Source organism: Aquarana catesbeiana, linkage group LG02, assembly GCF_042186555.1.
Source record: "Aquarana catesbeiana isolate 2022-GZ linkage group LG02, ASM4218655v1, whole genome shotgun sequence".
NCBI lineage: Eukaryota > Metazoa > Chordata > Amphibia > Anura > Ranidae > Aquarana > Aquarana catesbeiana.
The window spans coordinates 303,709,352-303,724,008 of NC_133325.1; the positions used below are offsets into that span (position 1 = coordinate 303,709,352).

The 14,657-nt window shown below is 41.1% G+C and overlaps 1 protein-coding gene across 2 annotated transcripts in view; it reads left to right on the forward strand.

Annotated features, from left to right (window-relative positions):
* Positions 1-14,657, forward strand: part of OCA2 (OCA2 melanosomal transmembrane protein) — a 698,229-nt gene that overhangs the window by 638,586 nt on the left and 44,986 nt on the right. The gene's annotated exons all lie outside the window — the stretch shown is intronic.

Genomic DNA, 14,657 nt, shown 5'->3' on the forward strand with positions numbered 1-14,657 from the left:
TACCAATAAAGCTAAGGGTGTTGCCATTGGATTCTGTAGAGGTGTGTCCTTCAGGCTATCCGATATGTTAGCAGATGAACATGGTCGCTTTCTTTTCCTTCGAGGCTTCATAGGAAACACTCAATGCACTTTAGCAAATGTATATTGCCCAAACCACAATCAACCAACTTTTTTCTCACAAATCATTACTAAACTCTCACAGTTTGCCAAGGGTCTTACTATCTTAGCTGGTGACATAAACATGCCCCTAGACCCTACTATGGATACCTCTCAAGGTCGCTCCAGTGTTTCTTTCAAACGTTTGAAATTTGTTAAAAAGAAACTTTTGAGCCTCCAACTGATGGATGTCTGGCGTCTCCTCCATCCTAAGGAAAAAGATTTCTCCCATTTTTCCACAACACACCAATCCTATTCCAGAATAGATAACATGTTTTTAGATCATTACCATCTTCCCCTCCTGCAATCCGCTCACATAGGGACTGCTTCTATATCTGACCATGCACCTGTATCGATGACGTTGACTATGCCCTCCCTACCAAGACGTACTAATAATTGGAAACTTAATGACTCCCTTCTATCCAACGAAGCTGAGGTCTCCATATTAGCCTCTCATTTAACACAGTACTTTAAGGAAAATAAGCCTGCTGACACATCTCCCTCCACGGTATGGGAGGCTCATAAGGCTACTATAAGGGGTCGTCTCATTGAACTTGGATCTAGGAAAAAAGGGAGCATGGTCAACGAGTCGCCCAGGTCTTGCAGCAGATAGCGACCCTCGAAAAACAACACAAATTATCTCTACATATTGAACTCCTTCAATCCCTCACATTTAAACCAGAAGAGTTGAAATCGCTCCTCAACTTGGATACTAAGAGGAAATTCCAACGCCTATCCCAGAAATTCTATGAGTGGGGGAACAAACCAAGTAAGTTATTAGCCCGATCCTTAAAAACTAAACAGGCGCAGTCGTTTATTTCCAAAATCAAACTCCCATCAGGAGAGCTAGTCCACGCAACCCCAGATATCGCTAAGGCCTTCAGAGATTACTACACGGACCTTTACAATGTTAAAAACGATTTGTCCTCTCTTTCTCAAAAAGAGAGAAGGAGTCGCATATTATCTTAAAAGATGCTAACCTACCTAAATTGCCCCTGTCCATACTAAAAGAAATGGAAGAAGATTTCTCAGTCGAGGAATTTCAGGCAGCATTAAAATCCTCCCCATCCGGTAAAGCCTGTGGACCTGATGGGTTCACTATTTTATATTACAAAACATTCAGTGATGTACTGCTCCCTCGTCTATGCGCCTATGCAAATTCCATCTCTCACTCTTCAGGTTTACGCCCAGAATCCCTCTCCACTCATATCACTGTCATCCCCAAATCTGATAAGGATCCTACCCTATGCAATAGTTTCAGGCCCATATCGTTGATCAACGTGGACATTAAATTACTCGCCAAAGTAATGGCGAATCGTTTGCTGCCTCTTTTGCCTAGCTGGATTTCAGCAGATCAATCAGGTTTTATACCTAATAGGGAAGCAAAGGACAATTCCCTTCGTGCAATCTCATTGATCCAATATGTCCAGAGGCGCTCCCAGTCCACCCTGCTCCTCTCCACTGACGCTGAGAAGGCTTTTGACAGGGTGGACTGGGAATACCTTAAAATGACCCTACGATACTTTGGGCTGGGCCATAAGATGTTTCATCGAATTTCATCCCTATACTCTAATCCTACAGCGCAAATTAGGATAAATGGGATGCTGAGTGACCCTTTCGTCCTACACAATGGAACCAGGCAAGGCTGCCCCCTGTCTCCCCTTCTTTTTGCTATTACCCTAGAACCCTTTCTAGCAACAATCAGACATAACATTGATATCAAAGGCATACAAATAGGCAACAGATCACATAAATAAGCAGCCTATGCTGATGATATATTATTCTTTATTCAACAACCACGCATTTCAATTCCAAATTTAATGACAGAATTCTCCAATTTCCACTCCATTTCTAACTTCAAAATAAATTTATCCAAATCTGAAATTTTAAACATTAATATCCCTAAGTCGGAGGCTCTCTCCCTTAAACCTTTGTTTCCCTTTAAGTGGGAACCAAAATGTATGAAATATCTGGGTATTTATCTTACCCCTCACCCCCATTCTCTTTTTCAATACAATTATATCCCCTTGCTAAATAAGCTTAGAGACGATCTACGAAAGTGGTCCAATTTATCACATACTTGGCTGGGGAAAGTAAATATAATTAAAATGAATATATTACCTCGCATCCTTTTTATTTTCCAAATGCTCCCATTAGGGGTACCGGTGGGGTTTTTCACTATTTTACAAACCATGATTTCCAAATTTATTTGGAAGAATAGGCACTCCAGGATATCCAAGGAGCTATTGTTCCGCTCTAAATGCTCTGGTGGTCTGGCCCTTCCTAATTTCAAAACATACTATCAAGCGGTTGTTCTTTCCAGATTGGCGGATTGGAAATATGCTCTCAAAACGAAATTGTGGGTACAAATTGAATATTCTCTAAGTGAAATGGACCTTTCTATAGCTCCCTGGATACCCCGATCTTGCAGAAATCTGGCCCATAATACCTTGGTTCTAACTATATCCTCTTTAGATATATGGGATGCACTACACAAAAATTTTTCATGGAACTATAACTCCCCTTTAATGCCTCTCCTCAACCACAAATATTTTTTGCAGGGTCTATTAGACCCAGGTTTTAAATCATGGAAATCTGCAGAACCCCTACTACTACATCATGTCCTCCGAGACAACACAATTAAACCACTGAGTATGATTCTAGCCCCTAAACCTGCTACATTTATGGATAAATGGAGATATCACCAATTACAACATTTTTTAAATTCCCTTCCTAAACCAATTAGAGATATTGAGGATTTGCATGCTATAGAAGAGATTTTCTATCCAAAAGATCCACCTTTACATAGCATATCTCTATTTTACAAAGCTTTCCCAACTTTCCACCTTTCCTTGCTAAATGGGAATCTGATTTAAATTCTTCCCTCACTGACAACCAAAAAACCAAGATTCTTCAATTAGTCCACACTTCTTCCATAGCCTCGAAAATGTCAGAGGTTAACTATAAACTGTTATCCAGATGGCATTACACCCCAGCTAGATTACACCAAATGTTCCCAGCCGGTTCCCCATTATGCTGGAGGAACTGTGGGAACAACGCTACTCACGCACACATCTGGTGGTTTTGCCCAATGATTCGAACTTTCTGGGATGCCATTCGTACTCTGATAAAACAGATCTCAGATACGAATATACAAAATGACCCTTGGGCTATTCTCTTCCACTCTACAAATACCCCTATGAGATTATATAAACGTTCAATTATCCCCCACTTGCTGAACACGGCGAAAGCTTTAATCCAGACTTTATGGGGACAACCAACAATCCCTTCTGTTCGAGTTTGGCTACAAATGGTTGAAAACGTACATCTTATGGAGAGTATTACACACAACATCAGAGGTACCTCCAAGAAACATTCTATAACATGGGATTCATGGATAAAATTTCAATCCACTTCCACTTATAAAGACATTATAACACAATCCCCTTAAATTGACTTACTAAGAGTAGCTGTTTATAGTCCGATGTTCAGGTTCTTTTCAATGTGATAACGTGTGCCAGCAATTCATCCCTCCTCCCTTCCCCATCCCTACTTCTTGCTCTCTCTTTCCCTCTATCCTCTCTCTCTATCTATACTTTTACTTTTCCTCTTACTCTTTACTTCTGCTAAACTAATACACAGATCACTGTTCATTATGTTTGACTTAAAGACTCAAAGACTGTGAACCTCCCCTTCTTTTTTACTTAAATACTGCAATAATACTCTTTATAAATGTTTAGATATTTGCTGGGTATATGGTTCATATTTTACTGATATAGCTGATACAGTCTAAATCTAAATCTATCATTTTGACTTCTAAATATGTACCTTTTATGTGCATTATGTTTGTCTTTGCTCTGTTTTTCTTTAATAAAAACTTATTAAACAAAAAAAACTTGTAAATTTATTTATACACACAGCTCCTGGTTCTCCATGTGCCCCGAGCGATCGCGGAAGCCCGGCGGTGATCGAGACAGCCGGGCACTCGCATCTGCTCCGTGGCGAGCAGGCGGTGTGCACGGTCCCCCTAGCGGCTGTCTATGGTGCCATTGTACCATGGCGGTGATTCGCCTGCCTGTGCCATTCTGCCCCAGTATAACTGCGGCGGACGGTCGGAAAGCAGTTATAGTCGTAGCAGCCATTTCCCTCACTGCATGACTGGTAATGGTTGCTTTAGTGGTAAACAATCCCATATGTTGCCCTTTTTCAAAACTGTAAACTGCTAGAGTTTGGGTCGAACTCATGTTTGACCCGAAGCTCATCCTTAATAGCAGGTCCTGCTGAGTTGATCCCAGTGTCTGGACACTTTTCAGCTTGACCTTCGCCACTGGCAATGGCTGGAGGTTTCCTAGAATGGACACAGGGAAAACGCTAGGCCATAGATAAGCAAGTTTAGCTTTCCTTTCCATTTGCAAGTGCATCTGTTCAATATTTTATCCAGATTACTACACCAGATTTGTGCAATCTGTCCTGTCTTGTTTCCAGTACAATGCACTGAACGATGGCTCCCTGTGAGTAATTTTATTTCCTTTCTATTCACCTTTTCCACTCTCCTTACTAGCCATTAGAAGTCTGTTTAATGCAGAAATCTCTTTCCAGACACTTGGCATCAATCCGTTTAAGGCCATACGATGTCTCTAGAACAGGCTAGAAGCATGCTATTCTCTAAAAGAATGAACAGAAGTTAAAAGAAACTGGTTTTCTAGGAAACATGAGAGCTGCTATTGCTGACCACCTCTGATAATCCTAGTTGTCTGGTTGTCAGGCTGACCCTCTTGCTTTTTAATAGTTTGAGTCACTGACCTGGAACAAATACACAGATATGGACTTATGCCTTTTCCCTGACTTTCCTGACCTGCATACCTGTTCATGGTCAACAACTCAGAAAAGTATTAGGCCAATGATCATTTTGTTAGTGCTGTCTGCTGATAGAGGCACTTTGCTTTCCCACTTCAGTATCTTAAAACCAACTTGTCAGTGTTTCTGTTCTGTCTACTTTCCATCACTCCATGAATATGATCCTGATGTCCTTTTTATTCCTCATAAAAGAAAGCATTTTCCATTTGTTCAAACTGAGCATTTCACTCTTTCAGGTGGAGTGCCATGTTCTCAGATTTAAAGCTTCTGAACATCAGTTCCACTGCATTACAGCTATCATTAAAGGCACATATCTTTGTGACCCTGTTGTCAGCTTGCCCAGATAATTTGTTTGTTGAAAAATGATTCAGTCACACCACTGCTTTAATACAGAATAATCTAAAGCAATAGTGTCCTAGATGTATTATTAAAAGATACTTATCAGATTATACAACTAATAGCTGACACTATTCAGAGATTTCTACCTTTAGCTTGGCTAAGCTTTTAATTAGTTAGTTTACTGGCGTCTCAAAAAATCAACACTGTGTGAATAGTGTTCTGGCACTGCTTTAGGAACCTCTAATATCCAACAAATTTTTATTAAAATATAAAATGACATAAACAATGGTTCTATTTGAAGTTCAAAAGTGCTTTTCTTTTCCCCCCAAACTGGCATATAATGAAGCATTGGTAGTATCTGCAGGGAATTGCAGAATCAGCTGGATGTCTTTGTTTAGTTATATGCCACACGCTTTGATTGATATTCAGGGAAACAAAATGTTCACAGAAACCATTCTAGGCAAGTTATAATTTGAATCCCATCAACGTCTTTATATGTAATTCAAGGTGTATTAATATGTGCCTTTTAAAATGTACACTCTGTTATCTCAAAAACGACAGATTGTTTCAGTTGCTGAAATTTTGTGACACATACTTTTCAACAAAATTATTCACAGTAGGAAGTTCAATTTATCCCTTTTTTGTGAATGGTGACCAATAAAGCATGCAAAGCAATGCTTTTAGTTGGTCCTGGCAATCCCACTTGCCAGAATTAATGGGATATCCCACTGTTGTTTTATCAGATAGCTTATACCATACATAAAATGTGTGAAATATTACACATGGGAATCCACAAACCTTTTAGAAGTAGACTTAAGAACAAAACAAACACTTAATAGCATCCATTAGTATGTGTAAAAATATTGCAATGAACTGGGAACAAACAAATGACTAAAGTATCAAATAAAAATGTCAATAATGCACTTACATTTTCTTTTGTATGATTTAACATCACCTTGATAGATTAAAAATAAACATACTGAAAAATTGCAAAGTTATATTTAAAATGGTAATGGTTTGTTGTTTAGATATGTTTAGGGAGCATTACCTTTTGGTTTAATGTGTATCTCCAGCCAAAAACTTTTTTTCCTTTTTCATACATCATGGAACACAGAGTTAGGCTAATATTCATTACCTACTGGGTTATACTTCATCTCCAGGTGAATGGACATTGGTAGACCAAAGGTCTTTAGACAGGAAGTGATCCCCTATATAACTCCTCCCATACAGGAAGTACTTCTGTTTTTTACCAGTGTCTGCAAGGTGAATGGCACGGTTGTTTGAGCTCTCTGAGCTCCAGGTCTCTAATCCCAGTTCTTAAATGAATCAAGGAATTGACCGATCGGATCCGTTTGACACAGGCTCTATATGCTAATATAAATGGTACCCGAGCCTCGCAAAGACTCAAGATCCTGCAAAGTTTTGCCTGCAATGCGGCCTGCAAATGGATCCTGCAAAGTGTAATCCTGGACACCACAGCGCTAAGGCATTCCTGCAGGGTGCTGTACAGGTCCAAGGGAGTGGACCCTAAACATGAAAAGGGTACCCAGTCCTTGAAGGTCCTCAAGTGACAGGAACTCGCCATGATGGGTGAAGATTGGGCTCTTAGTTTACTAAGCTGCCCTGCGCCTGGATGTGTGAGTGAAACCCCTTTTAATTATTGTTGGCATCCCTGTGATTGTAACAATCAATCAAACTAGCTAGAGGCTAGACACCTGTGTGCGGTGACCATATGGGGGAGCTTTGGGCTAGCTGTGGGTGTTTGCAAAGTGTACCTTTTTTGCTTGTGTCTGGCTGTTTTCTACCTGTATGATGGCGCAAAACGGTGTGCCATGGCGCACGTGCATTCGCAAAAGCACCGCTGTGCTTGGCAGTTTGTTTGGCCATGGCTTCGCCGTACATGCGCCATAGCCTTTATCTGGGCGCATGAAAATTTGTGTCATACGCAAATACAGCCATGCCCGTTCCACCGGGGACCACGCATGTGTGTGCGCACACATGCACAGAATGTTGCGGCGCACATCCAGCTTTAATTAAGCTGCGTATGCCAAACATGCAGTGCTTCCAGAAGGCAGCTGTGGGACACTGCTGGTTCTGAACCAGGCATTTACAGTGGTTCATTTCTCCTTACCCTTTATATTAGGACCCTAAATGGGGACACTAGTACCCCCCAGTACAGCGGGAATTTGAGGGCGAACAAAAAATATATTGGTGTGTCATAAAATATAATTTATTAGAAAGATTAAAAAGTATAGATAAAAAAAAAATGACAACAATTACTACAGCACTGCATAACAGAAAAATTACATTTTCATCGCATTATATTGTTTACATATTCCAAAGATGAATATAGTTTTCCTCCAAATAACCTGACATGTTTCAAGAAAAAATCCCTTCCTCAGAGGCGTTTATAGGAGATGATATAGTATATTCAATTATGAAATTATGAACAAATATATTGGTTTTGTTTAAAAGGAAGACAATTTTACTTGGAAACCCTGACTTTGCCACTGATAGTCCAACAGGAACGATGGACCCCATCTTTGCTCAGAACAGCCCTCACAAGGGTCCCCGCAGAACGGCCACCACAACACAGCCACAAAGAAAACCCTTTTTATATATGACCACTCGTGGCTATATTGTTAGATCACAGGGTTTAGATGATCACGTGAGTCACCAGATGTTGCTTGGCAGGCATAGCAGGATTGTTGCATAGGGGCTTAGCCCTAGCCGGGTTAGAGCACAGGATTGCTGGCATGATTGCCTCCACCCTGCAGAGTGGCAAGAAGCGTGACAGATCCCCCCTCCCTGGAGCCTCCTAGTTTGGAGCAGGAATGGGTTGAGGATGGGGAAGAGCTAAAAGCTCAGGATTCTGTGGAGGGCCTGGCGTATGAGTCTGCTTCCGAGCAATCTGGACAAGAAGATATCCAGTTGATGTCTACCTCTCAGTCGCAGAGGCTTTTGATCCTGACTCTTACCAAAATGGTTCTTTCGGCCTTTAATTTGCCTCTTGCCTTTTTTGGGGTACCTGAGGCCTTTTCAGGCTACACAGGCTTTCCCCTTGCTGATTGGGAACATCCTGACAGGATTTTTGTTCCTTCTTAGAGGTTTTCCCTTTTATATCCCATAGATGAAAAGTTCATCAGGAAGTGGAGCATGCCGGTCGTAGATGCAGCAGTCTCTTCCTTGAACAAGAACCTAACTTGTCCGGTAGATAACGCACAGGGCTTGAAAGTCCCTGTTGACAACAAATTGGAGTTATTATTAAAGGCTTCCTTTTCTTTGGCCAGTTCAGCTAGATAATGTGGAACAGTGGTGCATCTTCCTAGGAGTGGCCGGCCTACAAAAATTACTCCAAGAGCATGACGACTCTTCCAGGAGGTCATAAAAGAACCCAGAACAACATCTAAAGAACTGCAGGCTTCACTTGCCTCAGGTAAGATCAGTGTTCATGATTCAACAATAAGAAAGAGACTGGGCAAAAATGGCACCCATGGGAGAGTTCCAAGGCCAAAGCCACTGCTGACCAAAAAGAACACAAAAGCTCATCTCACATTTACTAAAAAACACCTTGATTAACCCCAAGACTTTTAGGCAAATATTCTGTGGACTGATGAGACAAAAATTTTACTTTTTGGAATGTGTACATCTCGTTACATCTGGCATAAAACGAATACAGCATTTCATAACAAGAACATCATACCAACAGACATGGTGGTAGCGTGATGGTCTGGGGCTGCTTTGCAGCTTCAGGACCTGGACGACTTGCCATAATTGATGGAACCATGAATTCTGAGCTCTACCAGAAAATCCTAAAGGAGAATGTCCGACTATCAGTTCGTGAGCTCAAGTGCGCTTGAGTTATGCAGCAGGCCAATGATCCAAAACACAACAGCAAGTCCACCTCCAAATGGTTCAAACAAAGCAAAATTTAGGTTTTGGAGTGGCCTAGTCAAAGCCCAGAGTTAAATCCAATTGAGATGCTCTATCCTCCTGACCTTACCCAGGCTGTTCATGCTGGAAAACCCTTCAATGTGGCTAAATTAAAACAATTCTGCAAAGAGTGGGCCAAAATTGCTCCACCGCAATGTGAAAGATGTATTGCCAGTTATCGCAAATGCTTGATTGCAGTTGTTGCCGCCAAGGGTGGCACAACTAGTTAGGTTTAGGGGACAATAACTTTTTCACATAAAGCCAGGCAAGTTTGGGCAGCTTTTTTGCCTTAATAAATGAAACCATCATTTTAAAAACTGCATTTTGTATTTTCTCAGGTTATCTTTGTGTAATCATTTTTTTGATGATCTGAGTCATTTAAGTGTGACAAATATGCAAAAAAATCAGAAAGGTGTTCACCGAATACCGAACATTATGGGGCGTTCGCTGGAAATTCGAGCACCCGCTGAAAGCAGCCTTAATTAACGGAGAGACCGTCAATGCGCTGCGAGATCGCAGTACATTGACGGCTGCTCATTGGCCAAAGCATGCACCTAACCTGCATGTTTTGGCCAATCACAGTGCGCTCTGCTGTGAGAGCCATGTTTGGCCAATTTAAAACTGCTTGCGGCTGTAATGTATTGTTGGATTCCAGCAATATAGATGAAATTCATTGAAAAACACAGCTTGGGTTACCCTCCCAGTCCATTACCAGGCCTTTAGGGTCTGGTATGGATATTAAGGGGAATCCCCCACCCAAATAAAAACAAATTGTTTGGGGCCCCCCCCTAAAAAAAAAAAAAAAAAACATACCAGGCTCTTCAGGTCTGGTATGGATATTAAGGGGAACCCTGCACCAAATAAAAAAAAAAAATGGCCTAGGGGTCCCCCCAAAATCAATACCAGGCGATTCAGGTCTGGTATGGATTTTAAGGGGAACCCCCAGCCAAAATGAAAAAAGACGTACGGGCCCCCCCCAAAATCTATACCAGACCCTTATTCGGGCACGCAACCTGGCAGGTTGCAGGAAAAGAGGGGGGACAAGAGAGCGCCTCCCCTCCTGAACTGTATCAGGCCACATGCCCTCAACATAGGGAGGGTGCTTTGGGGTCACCCCCAAAGCACCTTGTCCCCATGTTGATGGGGACAAGGGCCTCATCCCCGTAACCCTTGGCAGGTGGTTGTGGGGGTCTGCTGGCAGGGGGCTTATCGGAATCTGGAAGCCCCTTTTAGCAAGGGGACTCCCATATCCCACCCCCCTATGTGAATGGGGTACATTGTACCTCTACGCATTCACCAAAAAAGTGTCAAAATGTTACCTGTTTACGTCACTGTTTGGATCCGCCCTCAGCTATATAACAGCTGTTATCGTGAAGAGGCTTCAGTCAGTGGGAGCCTCCCTTGGAGATGGAGTTTTTATTTTTTAATTGGGTCAGCGGACGCTGTGATCAAGGATGAATGGACATTGCGGGACAGTTGTGTTTTTTTTTTTTTTTTTTTTTAAAAAGGACTTGTCTTAAATTGTCTCTTGTCATTTTTAAAATGTTGACGCTTTTTTGGTGAATGTGCAAGGGGTACAATGTACCCCATACCCATTCACATGGGGAGCAGGATCTTGGGATCCCCTTGTTAAAGGGGGCTTTCAGATTCCGATAAGCCCCCCGCCCGCAGATCGCCACAACCCCCAGACAAGGGTTGTGGGGATAAGGCCCTTGTCCCCATCAACATGGGGACAAGGTGCTTTGGGGGTGACCCCAAAGCCTACTTCCCATGTTGAGGGCATGTGGCCTGGTATGGTTCAGAAGGGGGGGCGCTCTCTCATCCCCCCTCTTTTTCTGCTGCCTGCCAGGTTGCGTGCTCGGATAAGGGTCTGGTATGGATTTTGGCAGGGACCCCTACGCTATTTTTTTTCTATTTTGGCCCTTTTCAGGGTTCCCCTTAAAATCCATACCAGACCTGAAGGGCCTGGTATGGATTTTGGGGGGACCCCCACACAATTTTTTTTTTTTTTTAAATTTGGGTGTGGGGTTCCCCTTAATAGCCATACCAGACCCAAAGGGCCTTTAAAATGAGTACTTATGATTTTTCATGTTCGAGTCCCATAGACTTTAACAGTGTTCATATGTTTGTACAAATTTTTTGCCTGTTCACAAGTCCTGGTGCGAACCGAACCAGGGGGGTGTTCGGCTCATCCCTAGTTATAGATTAAATTGAAAAGGAATTAACCTAATAGGATATTAACCTTGTAAAAGATGTGCAGTTTGCCAGGGTTAGACCAATGGCAAAAAAGAATCTTTTGCTTCAGCTGTAACAGGTAAATCATATTCCATCAAACATGTCATTACCTGCACAACTAAGAACATTGTGTACCTTTATTATCTGCCCTTGTGGCAAACAATATATAGGGAGAATCACTCAAACCTTTGCAATACGTGTAAATGAACATGTTAACATCAGAAAGGACACAAAAGATCATACAGTACCCAAACATTTTAAAAGATGCCATGATTGGAACCCTAAGGGGACTTCCTTTATAGCTATTGATAGATATATACCACCTTGGAGAGGAGGTTCACTAAAAAGGGTGTGTCCCAACTGTAGGTTAAGTGGATTTATGAATTAAAATCCTTTGTCCCCCACGGTACGAATGTGGACTGGGACATTAATGCCTTTATCGATAACGCTTGACCCACCCAGTCTCCTGTCGTCACATTCCATAAGTGGGACATTTTTGTATGCACTGAGGCAGCTTGGGCAATTTACAGGTTCTTTGCAGGTATCTTTTTCTTTACATTTTATATATTGTTTTAAGACTTGCTTCATGTAAGGTGTTCCACTGTAGTCAAGGGATGGCTGTATTGGTTTTTTTTTTTTGGTTATTTCTTTAAAAAAAAAAAAAACATACGAATTTAAATTTTTTTTTTTTCAATTTTAATTGATAACCATTGACATACTAAATTCCACCAGTCTGTTGCTTCATATGTTTGGGACATTCTTTTGCATTAACTCGGTAGAATTTTGTTTACAATTCTGGTGCGTATTTGAATGTGTTTTAACCAGATATGTACAAGCCTCCTTTTTGGTGCGAGATCAAACATTTATTGGTTAATTCTCTCATTTCAAAATGAGGCTTGAATTGCACCTAGAGCCAGCAAGGCTTGACTCTAAAATGAGGCTTGACTCAAGTCCAGAGCGAGGCTTGAATGCTCTCACCCAGAGTGAGGCTTGAATGCTCTCCAGTGGCCATCTTGGTTCCAAATTGATGCTTGGACATCTACATTATTACCAGCATGGCCATACCTTTTGATTAGAGCAGTGGGGATGGCTGTACCCTGCCTATTTTTGGACAGTATATATTTGAATGGTGTAAGACATGGACTCCATGCCCCAGAGGATGTTAATTCTAACAAAATGCATTGGTAGGAGTCCATGTCTGTGAAGTATAATGCACGCCAATCCTGTATACTGGTCGATCGACTAGGATGTCTTTGATCGATTAATGCTTGTTTTTACTGGATTTCTGTGTTTAGCATGGATTTCTTTTATTAAACTGTTCAGTAGTTTTACACTATGTGGCTGTTTTATCTTACCTTCATGGGCCCTTCTATGGAATAAACTTTACCATCAGCCATGACCGTACCACCATCTGCAATATAATAGAGGGAGCTGATTGGATCTTCTATACTTGCATATCCCGCCTGTCTAGACTCCTATCATTTGGAGACTAGACCTCTGGTAAGGAGGCATTTTAAATCAATATTGATGAAGGTACATTTGGGTGATCAAAATGCACATCCATTATTCACATTGTTACTGGATGTTCATCAAGGAATTCATCTGCATCATCTATTTAACCATGCCCATTAAGCCCCTCCCACTAACACAATTTGGCCACACCCACTGTTCGCTACGCACATCTCATTGCTTTTCTACATGGTGTGCCCCAGGTCTTCTACAATCCTAACAATGCCCCTGCCCCTCTTTACTATGATGCACTATTTTTTTTGTAATCAAGCAATGGGGCCCAACTTATGATCTTGCACACAGGTTTATTGATTTAATAAAATGCTCCTGGACATTCATGTCTATAGTTGGCTGTACGCATCACCTGGAGGGCTTCCCAGGAGGTGGAAATATGCCAGAAAATACACCGGGTGGGCTTAGGGTGCCCATGTGCAAGATCCCTAAGAATTTTGAATATTGTGTCCCCCAATAATTAAGAGAAACATTTTCTTGTATTTATATTGCTGATTTTATGTCAATAATTCTGGATGATCGAACTTCAAATCTGAAGCTGCCTGATTCATAAAGAAGTTTAAAGTGCCTGCTATGAACTGTGGGGTTTCTAAATTTTAGCAAAAGACATCCGTGGGGAAAAGTGTGATTAAATATTGTATTGGTACTCATTAATCTTGGAACGCTATGCTTTACTCAGCAGAGACCAATATGAGGGCTGTGTTCACAGCGGACTCATTTAAGCTTGGCTGCTAAAAAAAAAACAATAAAAAAAACAAAACTTGTGGTTCATTAAATTTATATTATGAAATTGTATGCAATATTGTAATTCAAAAATTGCATAGAAGACCATTAAATAGTTACTCTTGGCTTCTCAATATTTGTTGGTGAAACTTTGAATTCCAACTGCTTTAACTGATTGGTTTCAGTTTACTTTTTTGAAATAATGTGCAATTAAAACATGTCTAGCATACATACAGATGGTGATGTTAACAAAGAACATAGTCCATGCAAATTGGGTGCTGGCATTATAATTAATTTTTCATGGAATTAATTTACCATTCCACAGCTTATGTGTGCAAAGAAAGATTCGATCAGGAGTATGATCAGAGCTGTAGGATGCCATAACAAGAAAACTAAGGGCGTTTGTTGAAAGGCTTAGGTCTTGTGTTTATGGCATGTTTGGCCTCATTTTTAGATGCATCTGAGATCATTTAGAATACAGTGACAGGTGCATTTGAAAACCTTCAAAACTAAATTCTACCTCCTTCAAGTGGGTTTTGCCATTGATTCATATAGGAATGCAAAACCCGCTTGAAGGGAACCAAAGCCCAGCGATACAGCCTTTAACAGTGTACTGTATATAATACATGTGCATACGCTGTGCCATTACAAGATTAGATTTATGCTCTCTCCCACACTAAATGCATTTAGAATACCGTTATTTGTATAAGTAGAATCTTAGAAGTCCTTTAAAGTAGCTGTTTATATAAGTCTACCGTATTTGGCTGACTTTTTTCCTATATTGAAACTATATCCAACACAAAAACCATAAGAAAAAATAAAGTATGTAGATGCAATATTTCTCCAATAGGGATGAGCTTCGTGTTCAAGTCGAACCAATGTACGACTCAAAC